At 39.0% G+C, this 21,476-nt stretch overlaps 1 protein-coding gene across 1 annotated transcript in view; it reads left to right on the top strand.

Moving 5' to 3' along the window:
• Positions 1 to 21,476, top strand: part of LOC311086011 (NACHT, LRR and PYD domains-containing protein 1 homolog) — a 114,184-nt gene that overhangs the window by 36,252 nt on the left and 56,456 nt on the right. The window lies entirely within an intron of this gene.

Below are 21,476 nucleotides of genomic sequence, written 5' to 3'. Positions count from 1 at the left end.
TTTTGGTAAAATATATATTTTAAATTGTATATACAATTGTAAATGTATAATTTTTATGATTTTTATGAAAAATATTCAATAACTTCACTGTAATTCACTGTATTGTTGCCAAATTCAGTTCTCATATCACTGATGTCCTGATGGTTATACTACAACACTTATTTTTGAAAAAAAAAAGTTTAATTGTATACAGTGAAGTTTTGAATTACAGTGAAGTTATTGAATATTTTTCATAAAAATCATTAAAAAAAATCATACATTTACAATTGTATATACAACTTAAAATATATATTTTCCCCAAAATAAGTGTTGTAGTATAACCATCAGGACATCAGTGATGTGTGAACTAAATTTGGCAACAATACAGTGAATTACAGTGCAGTTATTGAATATTTTTCATAAAAATCATACATTTACAATTGTAAATACAACTTAAAATATATATTTTCCCCAAAATAAGTGTTGTAGTATAACCATCAGGACATCAGTGATGTGTGAACTGAATTTGCCAACAATACAGTGAATTACAGTGCAGTTATTGAATATTTTTCATAAATAATAAACATAAAAAATAAGCAAAAAGATATTTATACAAAATAAGTGTTGTAGTATAACCATCTGGACAGCAGTGATGTGTAAACTGAATTTGACACTATAGTGTGTGACAGTGAAGTTATTGACTGTTTTCGTAGTAACGCTTTTCGGGGTTTGCACTTTGCAGACGGTCCCTTCGGATCTGTCTCTCTGCCATCTGGGCATAGAGATCCATGTATTTTGTCCACTGCGAGAGCTCATTTGGAGGAAAATTAGGTTGTAGCTGCTTGTCTACATTACTACGATTAAAAAGAGGTGTTATTTGTGTAGTAACAACGTTTAGCTCACGAGTTATTGACCCGGATAGTTCGAATCTGTGAATTTACCTTTCACACTGAAGGACGCGGTTCCTGTAACACTCGAAATATTAGAGTCTATTGGCTGTAATCAACAAGCAGTGGAGCTCAGAAAACGCACAAGTGACGGTAAGTAAAACTAAATAATAAATGCGAAACTAAATTTAGAGGTTCTGCAGTTGGTTAGTATGGGAGGAGTTATTCTTCTTCTTCTTACTATTTTGTGACGGTTTCTTTTCCCCTTTCTATCCCACCTTTCTTGCCACTTTTGATTTATTTTCTCCCGTATCACACTTTTAACCTCAGCTTTGCTAAATACTTACTTGCATTTCTATATTTCCTTTTGTTAACGCCCTTTTTTGCTAATCTATCTGCCATTTCATTCCCCCTTATCCCTACATGTCGTGGAACCCCAAAAAAATTTGACCTGCCTTGATTTACTATTCTTGTTACTGACTGGAATACTTCAAACAGAATATTTTGATGACTTTTTGAATAGAATGACAGTAGGTTTGCTAAAACTGTTGATGAATCTGAGCATACCAAAACTTTGTCATGTCCCTTCTTTTCTAGCCATCGTAATGCAAATAACATGCCAGCATTTCCAGCATTTCTTCTATTGATTCCTATTCCTTTATCTGGTATCACCACCCCCAATTCTTTTGCTTCTGTCTCTGGATTCTTAGCACCATCTGTAGCCTATAAATCTGGATATACATTCATTATATTTTTCCGTTACCCGCTTACTGAACACTCTTTCCAAATTAGTATCCTCCTGTGCCTTCCATTTTTCCTGTAATACAGACCAGTCTACCTCAGGCTAAAATATCTTCCATGGAGCAATCTTTGGATAAACTAGCATAGGATTTATCCTCAAATTAAACACTTAAATCTTTAACTAGGCCTATATAATTTCCAATTCGTCCAAAATTTTAGATTTTTTTGGTAACGCTTTAGATTACAGCCTGGGAAGTACTGCGTAATTAAAGCGATTTTACGGTGTAACTTTCGGTAATTATAGTGTACTTATAAAGTACTTACATAAGTATAAGGGAACATTATGTAAAGTTTGGGGAATAAAGGGGTAACAACCAGGAGAATAAAAAAACATTTATACTGTAAGTATTATAGAACTAAGGGGTACTTATTCTACTATGATACATTTGGGAGCAATTTAGCAAGAACATACACTGCGTGCCTTTTTTGTAATAATGGTGTACCAATACTATATAGGCTTTTTAAAAATTACAGGGTACATATCAATGCATTTATACAGTAATCTTTTTTAACAAAAGTGCACTGAAAACTAAAACTATTGCAACGTTTGCCTAAATATTGGGGAAAGATATTCTTGTTTCATGCAGTGATGCTTTTTACCCTCTTGTAGTTACAAGTACAATAAAAATACATACACAATCTTATATCACTGACTCGGAAACCTTTATACGAAAAACAACTTAATTCAAAACAGATTTACAACACTTCTTTTTTGTTTAAAACTGCTTTTTTTTTTAAATTCAAATGCTTAAGTCTTGACAGAAAGTAGCACGAATTACAATATTTTAAACTTTTTAAACTGTAGACTATCGCTTCAGACCAGCTGTAATTAGCTGTTTTTCAAATAAAGGTTTCCGAGTATAATAACCTTAATAACCTTTATTTTTGCATGATGCTGAGTGATCATGATTTCATGATTTTTGCATGACCGGTAGGTGTCAGTATAAATAAGTGTAATATTGGCCATTGCAAGAAAAACCAAAACTTACGACAGTTGTTCAAAACAAGTAATCAAAGTCTGATATTGATCTAAATAAATATAGATAGATATGCCTATAATTTAATATGTGGTTACTGGTTCTCATCTATGGCTTAAATATTTAAAAAATAATTTTATGGAGTGTCCATAGCAACGCTCTGTTTTTCATGGCAACGTGTGTTATACTTCGCAGCGGTCTGTTAAGAAATAACAGACCGCATTCTTCTTCTTCTTTTTCTTTCGGCTGCTCCCATTAGGGGTCGCCACAGCGGATCATCCGTCTCCATACCACCCTGTCCTCTACATCTGCCTCTTTTACCCCAACTACCTGCATGTCTTCCCTCACCACATCCATGAACCTCCTCCTTGGTCTTCCTCTTTTCCTCCTTCCTGGTGGCTCCATCCTCAGCATTCTCCTACCAATATAATTCATGTCCCTCCTCTGCACATGTCCAAACCATCTCAATCTCGCCTCCCTCACCTTGTCACCAAAACGTCCAACATGCGCTGTCCCTCTAATGAACTCATTTCTAATCTTGTCCATCCTCGTCACTCCCAACGAAAACCTTAACATCTTCAGCTCTGCTACCTCCAGCTCCGCCTCCTGCCTTTTACTCAATGCCACTGTCTCTAATCCATACAGCATCGCAGGTCTCACCACAGTCCTATAAACTTTTCCTTTCATTCTTGCAGATACTCTACTATCACAAATCACTCCTGTCACTCTTCTCCACCCACTCCACCCTGCCTGCACTCTTTTCTTCACTTCCCTAACACACTCTCCATTACTTTGCACTGTTGACCCCAGGTACCTGAACTCCTCCACCTTCTTCACCTCTTCTCCCTGTAACCGAACCACTCCACTGCCCTCCCTCTCATTTACGCACATGTACTCTGTCTTACTCCTACTGACTTTCATTCCCCTCCTCTCCAGCACGTACCTCCACCTCTCCAGGCTCTTCTCAACCTGCTCACTACTCTCACCACAAATCACAATATCATCCGCAAACATCATAGTCCAGGGAGACTCCTGTCTGACCTCGTCCGTCAACCTGTCCATCACCACTGCAAACAGGGAAACAGGCTCAGGGCCGATCCTTGATGCAGTCCAACCTTCACCTTGAACCAGTCTGTCGTTCCTACTGCACACTTCACTGCAGTCACACTGTCTAGGCGGTGGGCCCGACCTCGAAATTACGAATTTGATACTTACCTCACAGCTGTGTACGTTTTTTTTTTGCTGAGGTCATGTAATAAAATCGTATAAGTACTACAGACAATGTTTCCAACTTTGTTGTATGCACATTTGACGCAAAATGTCCTTACAAACACTTACTTTTTTAAACCGGCAAATAAGCAGGAGTACTAATCATAAGGTTAGAAAACCTCCCGTTTCCTTGACAACCAATGTAAATAATGAACACAGATTCTACAGCGGAGGCAAAGTAATCTTTGTCAGTGACCAGGAAGCTGCGTTCTTGAAATTAAAATTTTGCTTTAATCATTAAAAATTTAATTTTAGTAATGTAGTTCAGTAATACTGAGGTAAAAATTAGGTGTTTTATCCATTTAGCCTCAAATGTAAATCTTTATTATGAGTCCTAATCATAAATACAGTGCATGTTCACAATAACAGTTTAAATAAATAAAATAATGATTTAAACTATATGTTTTACTTCTGATATAAACATTTAGATTAAATATGCCATTCTCATTAATGGTGTTAAGCACTTTAACTACATGAAATAATTACTGAGAAGTTACAACATTTTTATATTCAATAAATATAAATATTTGTTGTGGATGCAATGCTTTTGAACACTTTTCCACTGGCATGCTGTGTTTTAATGTTTTAACTAATTGCTTATCATGATAATAGCAGATTGTCTGAGAAGATGGTTTTGTGCAAATAATGCACAACAAGGTCTATCTGTTTCCATTAAAAATATAAATCAATTAAAAATACTATTTGGCCAGTGGAAAAGATTGAGAAAAACTTTCTCTGAAATGTATTTTACACTATTTGATTTATTCATTCAAAAACAAGGCAAGGATAGGCTACTAAATTATTTTTATTAATGAAATGTAACGGCACATCCGTATGTCATATTTTCCTAATGTCTGGTACCGTTAAACATGTTTTCACGTGAATGAATAATCATATGCAAATGATATGCAGATGAGGATATGCATAGTAAAACTAGGCGTTGTAAACTCCATATACAGGTGCTGGTCATAAAATTAGAATATCATCAAAAAGTTGATTTATTTCAAGAATTCAACTTATCGGTTGCAGGTGAAACTAATATATTATATAGACTCATTACATGCAAAGTGAGATATTTCAAGCCTTTATTTGTTATAATTTTGATGATTATGGCTTACAGCTTATGAAACCCACAAAATCAAAATCCCAGAAAATTATAATATTACATGAAATCACACAGTAATTACACAGTAATACCATGGTCATTGAACCAGGTTTTGGTTCTTTTGGCAGTGTGGGCAGGTGCAAATCCTGCTGGAAAATGAAGGAAGCATGAAGTGCTCTGAAAATGTCCTGGTAGACGGCTGCGTTGACTCTGGATTTAATAAAGCACAGTGGACCAAAGTCCTCTTTTCTGATGAGAGCAAATTTTGCATCTCATGTGGAAACCAAAGTCCCAGAGTCTGGAGGAAGAATGGAGAGACACACAGTCCAAGATGCTTGAAGTCCAGTGTGAAGTTTCCACAGTCTGTGTTGGTTTGGGGAGCCGTGTCATCGGCTGGTGTTGGTCCACTGTGCTGTCCACTCAACGCAGCCGTCCACCAGGACATTTCCAGAGCACTTCATGCTTCCTTCAGCAGACCAGCTTTATGGAGATGCTGACTTCATTTTCCAGCAGGATTTGCACCTGCCCACACTGCCAAAATAACCAAAACCTGGTTCAATGACCATGGTATCACTGTGTAATTACTGTGTGATTTCATGTAATATTATAATTTTCTGGGATTTTGATTTTGTGGGTTTCATAAGCTGTAAGCCATAATCATCAAAATTATAACAAATAAAGGCTTGAAATATCTCACTTTGCATGTAATGAGTCTATATAATATATTAGTTTCACCTGCAACCGATAAGTTGAATTCTTGAAATAAATCAACTTTTTGATGATATTCTAATTTTATGACCAACACCTGTATGGTTATTTTGGGGAGGAGACGCATGTGTGCACAATCTTACGCTGATGACATTTTTGGCTTTCGGGCGCATGTACACTTTTAGTAAGGATCCTACGCACAGTTTTATAAATGAGGCCCCAGAGCATGTGAGTAAAGCGTAAAGTTTCATTTATATACGTTTAACCCCTTACTAGTCAGCCCCAATTTTGGCAAGTGATGCATACATAACATACCCAAAATAAAAAGGTTGCTGCTCAGAAGTCATTCTGAATAGACACATAACCAACATATATTTAGAAATCCAACCCTTGAGAGTTTACATTTCAAGACTCAAAATTAACCAGACTGTTATTAATATTGAGATATATAAGCACAAACATAGAAACAAAAACAACAAATATTAAGAATATATTTATTAAATGTATAACATTTTTATGTGAATTTAGGATTGCAACTTATAACCACAACTAATACATGGGGATTTTTTTAAAGACAATCATCCCGCACATCCTGTTCTATAATAAAATCAGCTAATCGAATATTCGAAAATCGTGACTCATCCCTAATTAATATAGTATTATTGTGTAAGTGGATGACATGACAAGTAGCAAAAGGCAGTGCAATTTGTGTGTAAGTGGGGTCAAATGTTCATAGCAAATTTAAAAATAAACCAATGTAGCAGCATCGTAGTGTAAACTACCAGTGTATTTGTGCAAGAGTCAATCAGCTGCCCTTAGGTTATTGGAGGGTGGGGGTGGAAGGAAGAGAGCCTATGATTCCCCTATAGAAAGTTAAGAGGATGGATTTTTGGGAGATGAGCCTTCCTCAACTGTGAGAGGAAGTGCAGAGGTTTTTGGACTTTCTTGGCCAGGTTCTGTTGGTGGTGTCGATAGATCAAGATGGGTCATCTGTGATGTGGACACTAAGCAACTCCGTGATCTTGACCTGCTCCATCAACGATCACCTCTGTAGTCATTGGGGTGTGGAAAGATATAATGTTGTCCTGTCCGTGTCTGTGTGTTAGATAAACAACTGAATTATATTCAGATAAATAAACACAGAAAGCGCACATTACTAGATAATTTTAAATCACAGTTTTCATCTTGACATTTGTATTAAGATGCTAACCATTGTAAAGCCCGTGAAATTGGTCCAATATGCCGGTCCGCCAATACACAGGGAAGGTTATCACGTGTTCTGTCCTCACTCGTGCAGAGTATTGGTTCGTTAAATTTACAATACATTTAGTTATGTATTCTCTCGTTAATTCATCTGACTCCATAAATGAAAGGTTTTAATGATATCTGTGGATCATTAATCATGAGTGAAAGTTTGACTATTCCATTTAACTCTTCAATGAAAATAATATCAAAGTCAGTTAGAATGATCAAATGTAACAATTTATTATGTCAGGTAAATGTATCATGCCAATTTCATAATCAATTCAAAGATAATCGATACAAAACATCAAATGCTCTGGAATAGAGAGAGGATGCAAACCCAACATTTAAGAAATACGTTAGGCTGAGAGATCTATATCTGTAACACCTCTTGGGGGTGCGCGACCATTTGCTTGAGAGACTAACCCCTCCTCGTATGCTAGTTATCCATAAACCTTCAAAAACCTTATTACCTTGTGTTTCACTTATTCTGGAAATAGGACATTTGTACCAGTCGCACTGTGACATTTTAAATGATACCAAACATGAAAATACTCTTGTGATAATCATTCACATTAAACTATACATTTTCTTGGGTGAAATCAGGTGATCGTCTGAGCCTGAGAGAGAGGGGGTGAGGAGAGAGGGAAGGAGATGTAGATTAAGATGACTCAGAGGTGAGACTTTCGTCTCCGATGGTGCACGAGGGCCAGTTCAAATGATAATCTCCAGAGAGGTCCTTTTGTCCTCTCAGGGCCTGGCCACCCCCAAAACAGACTGTCTGGAATTCCCTAATTTATCAATTCTTACAGTTTTCCCTCCTTGACTCCGTGGGTCAAATTCAAATGAGCTCCTATGGAGTCACTGATCAACGTCTGTTGTAATCCTTGAGAAAATTGTCTTTTCAATGTTAGCATCTGTAGAAGTTCAGAGGACTGTGTTCACCTGTAGAACACCTGGTCTCACCAGGTGTATGTTGCTTGAGTCCAGCAGGTGGATGTAAGCTTTCAGGTTTTCTTCCTGTGATCTTGAGATGTGAGCAAAGTTCGTTAAGTCAATCTGGACCTTTGTTACTTGTTCAGTTGGCGTGTCATTCTTCCATGGAGAAACTTCTGCTTCTCTGGCACCTTCTCCACGATGATGATCTGACCCTTCTTGACCAATCCTGTCACCTCCAGTGGTACAGTTGTCTAGGCAGACCTCAGTGGATGAAGGGCTTCTCCTTAGTTCACTCTGCTTTGTGTGAAAAGCCTGAGACACCTGAAAAGCATCTTAAATGTCCACTTCACGATTGAGCACTTATGAACTTGAAGTCGTATGGAAATGCACGGGAACACATAATGCAACAAAACAAAATCATGTCATGTCTAATATAAAATACCATGTTCATGTCAGCAAGTGCGAATGGTACATCTGGTCTCAAATGTTTCTCAGGGTCATGTAGAATGGTCTCATTTTAAATATCCAATTCTTCACTACCACTGTGATGTTAAATGGTAGTGGAATTTAAATATTCTTGGTCTGAATTATTCAAAGGAAATGCAGCAAGAGATCGGTGTAACCTAAATAAATAACAGCAATAATAATATTCAATATAATAATCACTTTGTTCATGAATCCTCCAATGCAAGCCACCTATGCAGATCTAAGAAGTGACTTGGAACATGTTTAGGCATATAAGAATGGATTTTGTTCATTCATTGCAACAGTGTTGTGTGTGTGTGTGTATGTGTGTTTGTGTTGGTGCGAGAGAGAGTGTGTGTGTGTGTGTGTGTGTGTGTGTGTGTGTGTGTGTGTGTGTGTGTGTGTGTGTGTGTGTGTGTGTGTGTGAGTGAGAGTGAGAGAGAGAGAGAGCTGGCTAAGTCACAGTCGATGACGGTTAAATTGTAAATTTTGTAATTGGTTGAAGTGCTCACACTTCAGATCTATCTGTTTTTATGATATTTCTGTTATTAGTGGTAAGTTGAGAAATCAGGGGCCCTCTGATTTTCCAACCACCTTAATAACAATCAGAAAGTTTGATCATTTTGAAATTTTATAGCAGGTCTGTCTCTGCTTTATACTTTGCATCATTGACTTGTGACTGTAGTCATTCATATGTATATTTCAGTGTTTTCCAATGAGTTGGCAGTGTGTTGTGAATAGCGTATGCTATGTTTGTCTCTTTTAGACTGTCATGACCAACCTATGTGTGTGAAGCTATCTGCATCTGTTTGTGTGAAGATGATACGTCTTCGTATGATGTGTAGTGTTCAGTTGTGAGGGTAGAGTGATGGAGGTGTGTGTTCAGTGTTCATGTCTAGGAGATGGGTGGAATATAATCTATAACAATTGTGTTGCAAATTTAGTTCCAGTTCTAAACTGGGAGGCCATATTTATTCAGTGATGTACTATTGTGAGTGTGAATGGCCTCTTGAAGTGTCTTTTCACCCATCTCCCGAGGTTATGTTCTAACAATTCCGCTGTCCTGGCCTTGATCCAGGTGGGGTCCGGCCCATCCTGGCGTCCGTCCTTCGAGGAATTTGCAGAAGTAAACCTGAGACATAAAACAGAGGAGAGCGAACCACAGACAGATAATTCCAATATTTCAAAAACATTAAATTCAGACGTGTGGAATTCTTTTACTTGTTCCATTATCATGTCAATTGCCATTTTAATTCCAGATGTCACATGAAACCGAGTTTCATTGACCACGTCTGAATTGTTGCTGTTGTCTCAGTGTGTTGTGACACCTGAAGCTGCTTTTTCAGTTCAGCCTTCAGTCCGCTGCATGTGCAATGCGTTCACACATTTTAGTTAGTGCAGATATTTTTTGACCTGCAAAAAACTGTGGTACTTCTGTCTGCTGTTTAGCATTTCACACCCTCCTTGTAAATTTACTTCTCTGATTAGATTACATTTTAGTTGTTGCACAATTTGGTTTGCCATTACCTGTGCCACAATTCTAGCCGTGTTTTCTAACGGTGAAATATAAAGGCATACCCTGCCCCTTTTTGGCACTGGGTAGCACACAAATGAAATTCTGTTTCAGAAATTCAGTTTTAATGACGAAAGTCACACTTCTCCAATTATTATCCTACTCTGTGAGTGTAATATAATGTTTATTATAATTCAAGTTATAATATAATTATATTCTTTAACAATACAAGTCAAATTATATTGTTTTCAGTCTCTGAAGAGTCTCTGGAACAATTTAACGCATGGTCAAATCTCTACTTGTTCTCATGTCAATACATTTGAATATGAAAAAGGCTTTTCTGGCTCAGGGCTGATAAGATGTACATTTGCTGTTTCTCTTTTTTCTTTGCTAGGTTTCAAATACCTTTTCTTCTCTTAGTCTTTTTAAATGGCCAGTTTAACGTTTGGTTATTCTATTTACTCTTACTTTATATTTTTCCGTTTATAGATAAGGAAAACAATATATCGCTTTGCAGTCCTTCCCAAGGATGCACGACACAAGTGGTCAGTCCCGAAGATCAGGAGCTGAGGCAGTTGGCTAATTCTCTAGGATTTTGCCGTATACGCGCAACAATCAAAGAGATTTTTAATAGCCCCCTTGGATGCCCTTCAGGAACTTAATTCAATCGTTTTACTTTAGTAGGTGATTAATCAAGCCTGTCTACAGTTTCTACAATCTCTGGACGAACGGACTAAATTGTTTCTTTAACAATTCCTACAGACACCAAAGAGAAAGGACCAAGCCTCTGCTTCTACAATCTTTTGATGAACGGACTAAATTGTTTCTTTAACAATTCCTACAGACTCCAGAGAAAGGACCAAACTTATACATTTATCTAAAGTAACATTAAATTAGAACAGAAGACATCGGAAGCATGGACAATAGCATTTAGCATTAGCCTTGAGCGCAGCATGGCTTTAGCATTTAGCATTAGCCTTGAGCGTTTTGAAAACAGCATGGACAATAGCATTTAGCATTAGCCTTGAGCGCAGCATGGCTTTAGCATTTAGCATAGCCTTGAGCGTTTTTAAAGCAACATGGACAATAGCATTTAGCATTATCCTTGATATTTGAGTTTTAGCCTGTACATCATATCATCCTGTTTTCCCAAAATTTTCTTTCCATAAACAATGCATTGATCTGCCTTTTTATTTATAAAATCATGTGTTTTCCGATTGTTTACAAACGTAGATTTTTCTTTCTCTGTTTCTTGTTAGTTTGCTCATTCTCTTCACGTGTTGCTGGTTTGTTAACAAGCCCAGATTCAACAATGGCCGGAAAACATGCGGCTGATTTTAAAACTTTTTAGGCTTTACTTTTTTCAGCTTTTCATCGAGTTATTAATTATTTGGAAGATGTTATTCTTATTTTAGGTTTTGCTTCCTGTTGCTTAGGCAAAACAAGGAGATCTTTAAAATCGAATCATTCTTCATCTGGCTGCCGCATCAAACATTCCTTCAACACTTCTAAAAATGCAAAGAAAATTGACTTACCACAACCGCAGAAGAAAGAGAAGATGTTCTCAACCTCTTGTTGATTTTAAAATCCCAATACTTGCTGGAAAGGACGTTTCTCGTGAAACTGTTTTGATCTGTTTTGAGATCACGTCGCGAGGTCACCATTTGTAAAGCCCGTGAAATTGGTCCAATATGCTGGTCCGCCAATACACAGGGAAGGTTATCACGTGTTCTGTCCTCACTCGTGCAGAGTATTGGTTCGTTAAATTTATAATACATTTAGTTATGTATTCTCTCGTTAATTCATCTGACTCCATAAATGAAAGGTTTTAATGATATCTGTGGATCATTAATCATGAGTGAAAGTTTGACTATTCCGTTTAACTCTTCAATGAAAATAATATCAAAGTCAGTTAGAATGATCAAATGTAACAATTTATTATGTCAGGTAAATGTATCATGCCAATTTCATAATCAATTCAAAGATAATCGATACAAAACATCAAATGCTCTGGAATAGAGAGAGGATGCAAACCCAACATTTAAGAAATACGTTAGGCTGAGAGATCTATATCTCTCAGCCTAACGGACCGATCTGAGGTACAGAAAAAGGCCCCGAACTCCCTGCTGCACTTCCTTAAATAGACAAACCTTTTCACCTGGAACCATGTGCTAACAATAGAAATTTGCATTCAGAGGTACACTGTAACACCTCTTGGGGGTGCGCGACCATTTGCTTGAGAGACCAACCCCTCCTTGTATGCTAGTTATCCATAAACCTTCAAAAACCTTATTACCTTGTGTTTCACTTATTCTGGAAATAGGACATTTGTACCAGTCGCACTGTGACATTTTAAATGATACCAAACATGAAAATACTCTGTGATAATCATTCACATTAAACTATACATTTTCTTGGGTGAAATCAGGTGATCGTCTGAGCCTGAGAGAGAGGGGGTGAGGGGAGAGGGAAGGAGATGTAGATTAAGATGACTCAGAGGTGAGACTTTCGTCTCGATGGTGCACGAGGGCCAGTTCAAATGATAATCTCCAGAGAGGTCCTTTTGTCCTCTCAGGGCCTGGCCACCCCCAAAACAGACTGTCTGGAATTCCCTAATTTATCAATTCTTACACCATCTTAAACGAGCTTGACAAGACTACTGCAGTTCTGACCACAAATAATTTTGTTAAATAGCTCAAAAACAGCCATCTTTAACTAAAATATTTTTCCACCATATTCCATCTTATACCTGTTCTGTTGTGTAGGTGAAGCCCAACCACTATCAATCGTGACAATCAACCATAATTGGCTTAAATAACTCCATGACTACCACTATAAAGTTGATTTGAAATCATTTCTTTGTTTTTGTTTGCACTCTTTTTAGCTGATAATTAGTCTAGCTTACTTATAGCCTAGGTAGCTTGCTGTTACCAACCTGGTCATACCCTCCCGTTTACCCTGTGATTCTCCCTTAGTCAGACTTCTGCTGTCTTCCCATTTAAATATTTTCCCGTAATTATCCCGTATTTGAATACTCTTTGCTTAGTTCATTGTGTATGTACCGAATGATTATTTTGGATTAGCCTAAGCAACATACCGTTAGACCTAGCTTTACTGCTCCACTACCAACATTCTTTCGTGGCTAACGTTACTGTTCTCATCAACGACAACGCATATATTCACGGCGAACTATAGCTTGCAGTCTTAAATACAACTTATATGAAAAGCATTAAGATATAGGGGTGTATAATCATTGTAAAACAAATCTTACCTTGACGTTGTCTTGCCGAGACACACCGGTCTCTCCAGGTTGGGTTGTAGACTCATGGATTTGGCTTCAGACTGACGCGACGCCGGTTCAACGAATAACGTGATTGGCCAAATCAATTCAACAAGGTAACAACACAAGCGTTGATTGGATCTCACTCCGGCCAACGTTTGTGATCAGCTGGCGAAATTAAATCTATTTTTATACTTTAATGTGCAACAATTGGCGTTGGAAACAATCGGTAATCTTTTTGTGAATTAATCATACAGACAAATAAAAAAAATGAGCCAGACAGCTGCTGGGTAACTGTCAAATCAAAAACTAAACGAGATAGACGGACTTGGCCCACTGCCTAGTCCTCATACATGTCCTGCACCACCCTCACATACTTCTCTGACACACCTGACTTCCTCATACAATACCACAACTCCTCTCTTGGCACTCTGTCGTACGCTTTCTCTAAATCCACAAATACACAATGCAGCTCCTTCTGTCCTTCTCTATACTTCTCCATCAACGTTCTCAAAGCAAATAAGGCATCTGTGGTGCTCTTCCTCGGCATGAAACCATACTGTTGCTCACAGATGGTCACCTCTTCTCTCAGCCTGGCTTCCACTACTCTTTCCCATAACTTCATGGTGTGACTGATCAACTTAATTCCCCTGTAGTTACTGCAGTTCTGCACATCTCCCTTATGCTTAAAGATCGGTACCAGCACACTCCTTCTCCATTCCTCAGGCATCCTCTCACCTTCCAAAATCTTGTTAAACAATCTGGTTAAAAACTCCACTGCCATCTCTCCTAAACATCTCCATGCTTCTACCGGTATGTCATCTGGTCCAACCGACTTTCCACTCTTCATCCTCTTAATCGCTGCTCTCACTTCCTCCTTACTAATCCTATCCACTTCCTGCTTTACTAACACCACATCATCCAACCTTCTCTCTCTCTCATTTTCCTCGTTCATCAGCTGCTCAAAATACTCCCTCCATCTTCTCAACAAACTCTCCTCACTAGTCAACACATTTCCATCTCCATCCTTTATTGCTCTAACTTGCAACACATCCTTCCCAGCTCGATCTCTCTGCCTGGCCAATCGGTACAAATCCTTTTCTCCTTCCTTAGTGTTCAACCTCTCATACAGCTCCTCGTATGCCTTTTCCTTGGCTTTCGCCACATCCCTCTTTACCTGTTGCCGCATCTCCTTGTACTCCTGCCTACTTTTCTCATCACCCTGTCGATCCCACTTCTGTTTTGCTAACCTCTTTCCCCTTATGCTCCCCTGCACTTCCTCATTCCACCACCACGTCTCCTTGTCTTCCTTTCTATTTCCAGATGTCACACCAAGTACCTTTCTAGCTGCCTCCCTCGTCACTCCTGCGGTAGTTTCCCAATCATCCAGCACCTCTTCACCACCACCGAGCCTCTGTCTGACCTCTTCCCTGAACCTCACACTACAGTCTTCCTCCTTAAGTTTCCACCATCTTATTCTTCTTTCAGTCCTTACTCTCCTCCTCTTCTTCTTCGCCTCCAAAACCATCCTACAGACCACCATCCGATGCTGTCTAGCTACACTGTCCCCTGCCAACACCTTACAGTCTCCAATCTCCTTCAGGTTGCATCTCCTACATAGAACATAGTTCACCTGTGTGCACCTTCCTCCACTCTTATAGGTCACCCTATGATCCTCCTTCTTCTTAAAATACGTATTCACCACTGCCATTTCCATCCTTTTAGCAAAATCTACCACCATCTGCCCTTCCACATTTCTCTCCTTTAGGCCATACCTACCCATAACCTTCTCATCACCTTTGCTCCCCTCACCTACATGTCCATTAAAGTCTGCCCCAATCACCAATCGTTCATTTCTAGGTACACCATCTACCACTTCATCTAATTCACTCCAGAATCTTTCCTTCTCCTCCATCTCACAGCCGACTTGTGGAGCATAGGCACTGATGACATTTATCATCATCCCTTCAACTTCCACCTTCACGATCATCACCCTATCAGAAACTCTCTTCACCTCCACTACACTCTTACTGTACTCTTCCTTCAGAATCACCCCTACACCATTTCTCTTTCCATCCACACCATGATAGAACAGTTTAAACCCACCTCCAATGTTTCTGGCCTTACTCCCTTTCCACTTGGTCTCCTGAACACACAACATATCTACCCTTCTCCTCTCCATCATATCAGCTAACTCTCTCCCTTTACCAGTCATAGTGCCAACATTTAAAGTACCAACCCGAACCTCCACTCTCCTACACTTCTCCTCTTCCTGTCTCCTCTGTAGACGTCGTCCTCCTCTCCTCCTCCTCCTTCGGCCAACAGTAGCCCAATTTCCACCGGTACCCTGATGGCTAACGATACCTGTGGCGGTCGTTGTTAACCCAGGCCTCGACCGATCTGGTATGAAATTCTTATTCGTGACCCGCATATTTGATTTGGCACATGTTTTACGCTGGATGCCCTTCCTAACGCAACCCTCCCCATTTATCCGGGCTTGGGACCGGCACTAAGAGTGCACTGGCTTGTGCCTCCCTAATGGCTGGGTTAACAGACCGCATTCTACATTGGAATTCAACCAAGCCATGTAATATATATATATATATATATATATATATATATATATATATATACAGTGCAATGCATAAGTTAATACACCCATGCTAAAGTTGACTAAAAAGAGGAATAAAAAATCATATTTTGGAAATTGAACTTGATGCCTTAATTTAAGGACACCAATTTTCTTTGTGAATGAATAATGTATCGTAAATAAATAAATGTTCATCCTTAAAATACATGGTGCATAAGTGTGTACACCCCTATGTTAAATTCCCATAGAGGCAGGCAGATTTTTATTTTTAAGTATTTTTTATTTATTAATTTTTAGGATACTATGCATCCTGATAAAGTTCCCTTGGCCTTTGGAATTAAAATAGCCCCACATCATCACATAGCATTCACCATACCTAGAGGCCTATAATAATATACATCCATGAGAGCTGCATCTACTTCAATATGTTCTGATAACAGTATATAACTGTCTTAATTTATTTTCTTAATATTTCTCTAGTGGCCCATATGCAGTGAAAAAAACAGTTGTGTTCCAGAGATGGATGAACATCTTATGGATTTGGAACAATATCAGGGTGAGTAAATTATGACAGAGTTTTCATTTTTGGTTGAACTATCCCTTTATGTATTGCCTTTGATACTGTAATAAAGTCATAGTCAAAGAGCAATCCACACAAAGATTTTACTGCTAATGTTGTGCTTCCTGCTAATGTTACCACACATATAAATATACATTTCTAAAAGTGAGACTCCCCTAGGAATTGACAGGAATATGTAGTTAAATAGCCTACAGAGTTATATAACTAATATATTATCATAGAAGTACTTGGATAAAAGTTTAAAGTTCAAATATGAATACTGATGTCTACAATAGCGAAACGTGGTGCATTTATCGACTACATTGTTTCGCCACTGGGTGGCGACAAGTGACTGTTAAAAATGTCTTTGTTATTGAATAATTTATTCAAGAGAATGTAGTACTGTATGATGCTTCTGAAATAAATGTCAGAAAGATGTGATGATTTGTTTTTGTAAATATGACTCACCTTATACATCATGTACAGTCTGTATAAGTGTATGATTTAACTTTTCCCCATGGTCTAGTGTTTTAAAAATCGCAATATATTGCAATATCGAATCACAATACTTGTAGAATCACAATTCCTAAAAAAAAAAAATCGCAATACATATCGTATCGGCACCCAAGTATCGTGATAGTATCGAATCGGGAGATAGGTGTATCATCCCAGCCCTACTTTTTTACCTCTTTAGATTAAGTGGCCAGAAGGTATGGTTTCTTAGATTATTTTTTCTCTCTACCAGTCTGTGGTCTTTACCCATAAAAGTTCCCTGCTCTAAGAAATTGTAAAAACAAAACAAACAATTTTTTTTTTTTTTCAAATTCAGTGGCCTTTAATAAGAGACCTAAAAATACATATTATCAGGTGTCTTTTTCCTATCTGAGCAAATTGTATTGTGTGACATTATTCCAGCTGACATGAGCTCCAACAAATTCTTTTCATGCAGGGCCAGACACAAAGGTGAAACCTCAGTTACCTTCTGTAAGTGATGAGCAATTTGAGTTTATTAAGAGGAACAGATTACCACCATATTTTAAGGAAGAAATCCCCACACTTCAAGGTAGGCTCATATTCAGACTTTTTCAAACGAGAGCTCTTTGTTTATTGCTGATGAACATTGTAATTTGCTGCTGTGTTTGTGTCTGCACTAAGGAACTCAGTGTCCTAAAAGGACGTCAGATTATGAGGTCTCTACCAGAATAATAAGCATCGGGCACTAAATTATTTCTACTAAATCAGGGGTGTGATTTATGCTATAATGTTTTCTATCCTATAATGTATTTTTTAAATATGCTGTATATATATATATATATATATATATATATATATATATATATATATATAAATTTATATATATATATATATATATATATATATATATGTTCTAGCAAGCTCCATCTTAGCAAGCACAGACCATTTTTTAGTTTAATCAGTCTTTCTTTTTATTAGATAATTAGCATTCACAGTGATTAAAGATTATTAAACGAAAAGATTGAAAAATTAAATCTTCTCCTTGTGCCCCTCCATCATCCCCAGGATAATTTTTTTTTTTGCGATAGCACAATATTAAAAAAATATATCAACACGAAATTAATTACATATGCAAGTTACTAGAGACAGTATTTTTCTAGCGTGCCTCCCTTTTACAGTTCTCCCTCACAGACACACTCAGCACATTAGCTCCTTTTTGCATTCACGCCATGCTGGAATTGCCATAATAACAAGATTCCAACTTGTAGAAAGCATTCATGTCCTCATCCACATCCTTTTTCTGAGCAGTTTTCCAAGGCTTTTGCACAGTCGGCATCTGAAAATACTGAGAAGATGACCGCTCCTTCATAATTGCGCTCTAGACTCCATTTAAACATGCTCACATCATTGTTACATTCCTACATGGAAAACTTGGAATGTTAAAATTGTGATTTCCAGGCCATGAAAACTTTTCAAAAAATAAATTAATTAAAAACTTTTTCTTGCAAGACAAAGTAAGTATTAAAAAAGCAAACAAATGCAAAAGAAAATAAGTTGATAGAAAACAAAAAACCTCTGAATCATAATTCGAATCAAGTGTGACCAACCAACAATACAAAATAATGCTGTTTTCGAAATGCCCCCTAAGGAATCAACATCATAACGTGATGTTGATTCAGCACTGCCATTGATTCAATGCTAAAATTAGCAAAAAGAATCAATGGTAATGTTATTGAATCAATGTTACAATGTGATGTTAGTTCAACATCATGTTTGCACCCTCAGTTAATGCTGAAATTTTAATGAAAAAATGATATTACACTGCCATGTTGATTTTAAATCACTTTTGTTGAAACATTGAAAACAACTAAAATGTTGTCATATGGACTACTTGCACAACTACTTCTGCGTTCTAGTTAGTACATGTCAGGAGTTTCCGGTTAGAGTGTTCAGCGCACCTACATACATGAGAATGCAGATTATCACTATGTTTTATGGCTGCCAATTGATGAAAACAACGACATTTTTTTCTTTTTCTGACATTTCATACCTGTTGGGTTTACATTTTTAAATGAAATTGAATATTAAAAGGATTGCTTTTGTGCGCTGGTGTTTATTCCAGTCTTTTAAAATAGTTGAATGAATGAATGCTTGCGAGGTGCCTGTAACAATGTTAAATAGGCTAGGCTATTTAATCAATAACGTACACAGCGTAGAGGAGAATGACAGTCAACCACTTTGAATATTATAGCATTTTGGGCATTAACATGTAAATAGTGAAAAGATTGACATTGAAAAATGACACAGAATGATTAAAAGTTTTAATCCTATTTTTAAATCTTATTGTGGACACTCATTTTAGGTGGCGTTTGTTCAACTCATTGACCACAGTAGGCTACATTGAAAGCAAAAATAACCGGAAATAAGTGAGATGTATTATGTACAGGGAGGGGGATGAGTGGAAGACCACTTTCAACACCCCCAGGGGGCACTTTGAATACTTGGTTATGCCTTTTGGCCTTTCCAACTCCCCAGTGGTCTTCCAGGCACTTGTCAATGACGTGTTACGAGACATGGTCAATCAGTTCATATATGTCTACCTGGATGACATATTGATTTTTTCATCGTCTCTCCAGGAACACGTGCAACACGTCCGACAAGTGCTTCAGAGGTTGCTAGAGAATGGGCTTTTTGTCAAGGCGGAGAAATGCGCTTTTCATGCACAGTCTGTTCCTTTTCTAGGTAACATCATTTCGGATGAGGGAATGCACATGGATCCTGAGAAGATCAAGACTGTGGTGGATTGGCCAAGTCCAGATTTCCGTAAGGCCCTACTGAGGTTTCTGGGGTTCGCCAATTTCTACCGGTGTTTCATTCACAATTTCAGCCAACTAGCCACACTAACCGCCTTGACCTCCCCCAGAACGAGGTTCAGGTGGTCAGACGCAGCCGAGGCTGCGTTTGCCGAACTTAAGGGTTGCTTCGTTTCAGCCCCCATCCTGATAACCCCTGATCCATCACGTCAGTTCGTGGTGGAGGTCGATGCGTCAGAGGTGGGGGTAGGTGCAGTGTTATCCCAGCGTTCTCCTTCAGACGACAAGATGCATCCTTGCGTGTTTTTGTCTCATCGTTTATACCCTGCCGAGCGCAATTATGACATTGGCAACAGAGAGTTGTTGGCAGTCAAGTTAGCATTGGAGGAGTGGCGCCACTGGTTAGAAGGGTCGGGGGTACCTTTTATCGTCTGGACCGATCACGAGAACTTGGAATACATTCGGACTGCTAAAAGACTAAACTCCAGGCAGGCTCGGTGGGCTCTTTTTTTCGGTCATTTTGATTTTACTCTCTCGTACCGCCCGGGTTCCAAAAACATCAAACCCGATTCTTTATCGCGTATTTTTGACCGTTCCGAACGCCCATCTACTCCCGAGTGCATTTTACCAGAGACTCTATTCATCTCTACACTCACATGGGAGATCGAATCGATGGTCAAGAAGGCCTTAGAAGGGGTAACGCCTCCGGCTCGTTGTCCACCGAATCGTTTATTTGTGCCTGAGGGTTTACGGTCCAGCGTTATTCAGTGGGGACATTGTTCCAATGTGGCTTGCCATCCAGGAGTTAATCGCACTAAATTTTTAGTCAAGCAACGATTCTGGTGGCCTCTTATGGCTCGTGACGTTCACAGTTTTGTCTTGGCTTGCTCAGTTTGCGCCACGGGTAAGACTTCTAATCGACCTCCAGATGGGTTACTTCAACCGCTGCCGGTGCCTTCGAGACCCTGGTCCCATATCGCTCTAGATTTTATCACCGCCCTCCCACCCTCCCAGGGTCACACGGTAGTTTTGACCGTGGTGGACCGGTTCTCGAAGGCGGCCCATTTCGTTCCCTTGCCCAAATTACCCTCAGCCAAGGAGACAGCGTTGATTGTCGTTAACCACGTCTTTCGGCTACATGGCCTCCCGACAGACGTGGTTTCTGACAGAGGACCCCAATTTGTGTCCAAATTTTGGCGAGAATTTTGTAAACTCCTGGGGGCGACTGTCAGTCTGTCCTCTGGGTTCCATCCCCAGATCAATGGTCAAACTGAGCGAGCCAACCAGGATTTGGAGAGAACGTTGCGATGTTTAGTGTCCAAGAATCCTTCCTCTTGGAGTCAGCAACTATCTATGGTGGAGTACGCCCACAACACGTTGCCAGTGTCATCCACGGGCCTGTCACCGTTTGAGTGTAGTGTAGGGTACCAGCCACCAATTTTTCCTAGTCTGGAATCCGAAGTCGCGGTCCCCTCCGCCCACGCCTTCGTCCAGAGGTGTCGCCGTACTTGGACTAGAGCCTGTAAGACTCTACTCCAAGTGGGGGCGCGCACCAAGGCCAAAGCCGATTGCCACCGGCGTAGGCCTCCCGTATACGTCGTCGGTTCCAAAGTGTGGCTTTCTACCAAGGACATTCCTCTCCGCTCCGTTTCGAATAAGCTTGCACCTAAATTCATTGGCCCGTTCTCTGTTACTAAAATCATTAGTCCGGTGACAGTCCGCCTCAATCTCCCTCCAGTGTACAGGAGAATTCATGACGTTTTTCATGTGTCCAAAATTAAGCCTGTTTTCTTTGCTCGCATTAATCCGCCAGTCCCGGTTCCCCCCCCGCCGCGACTCGTAGACGGGGAACCTACTTATTCGGTCAATCGTGTT

This window comes from Abramis brama (assembly GCF_963993115.1).
Source record: "Abramis brama genome assembly, chromosome: 7".
Taxonomy (NCBI): Eukaryota; Metazoa; Chordata; class Actinopteri; order Cypriniformes; family Leuciscidae; genus Abramis; species Abramis brama.
Note: the sequence above shows the minus strand (reverse complement) of the source record. Positions and strands in the feature narration are given on the sequence as shown.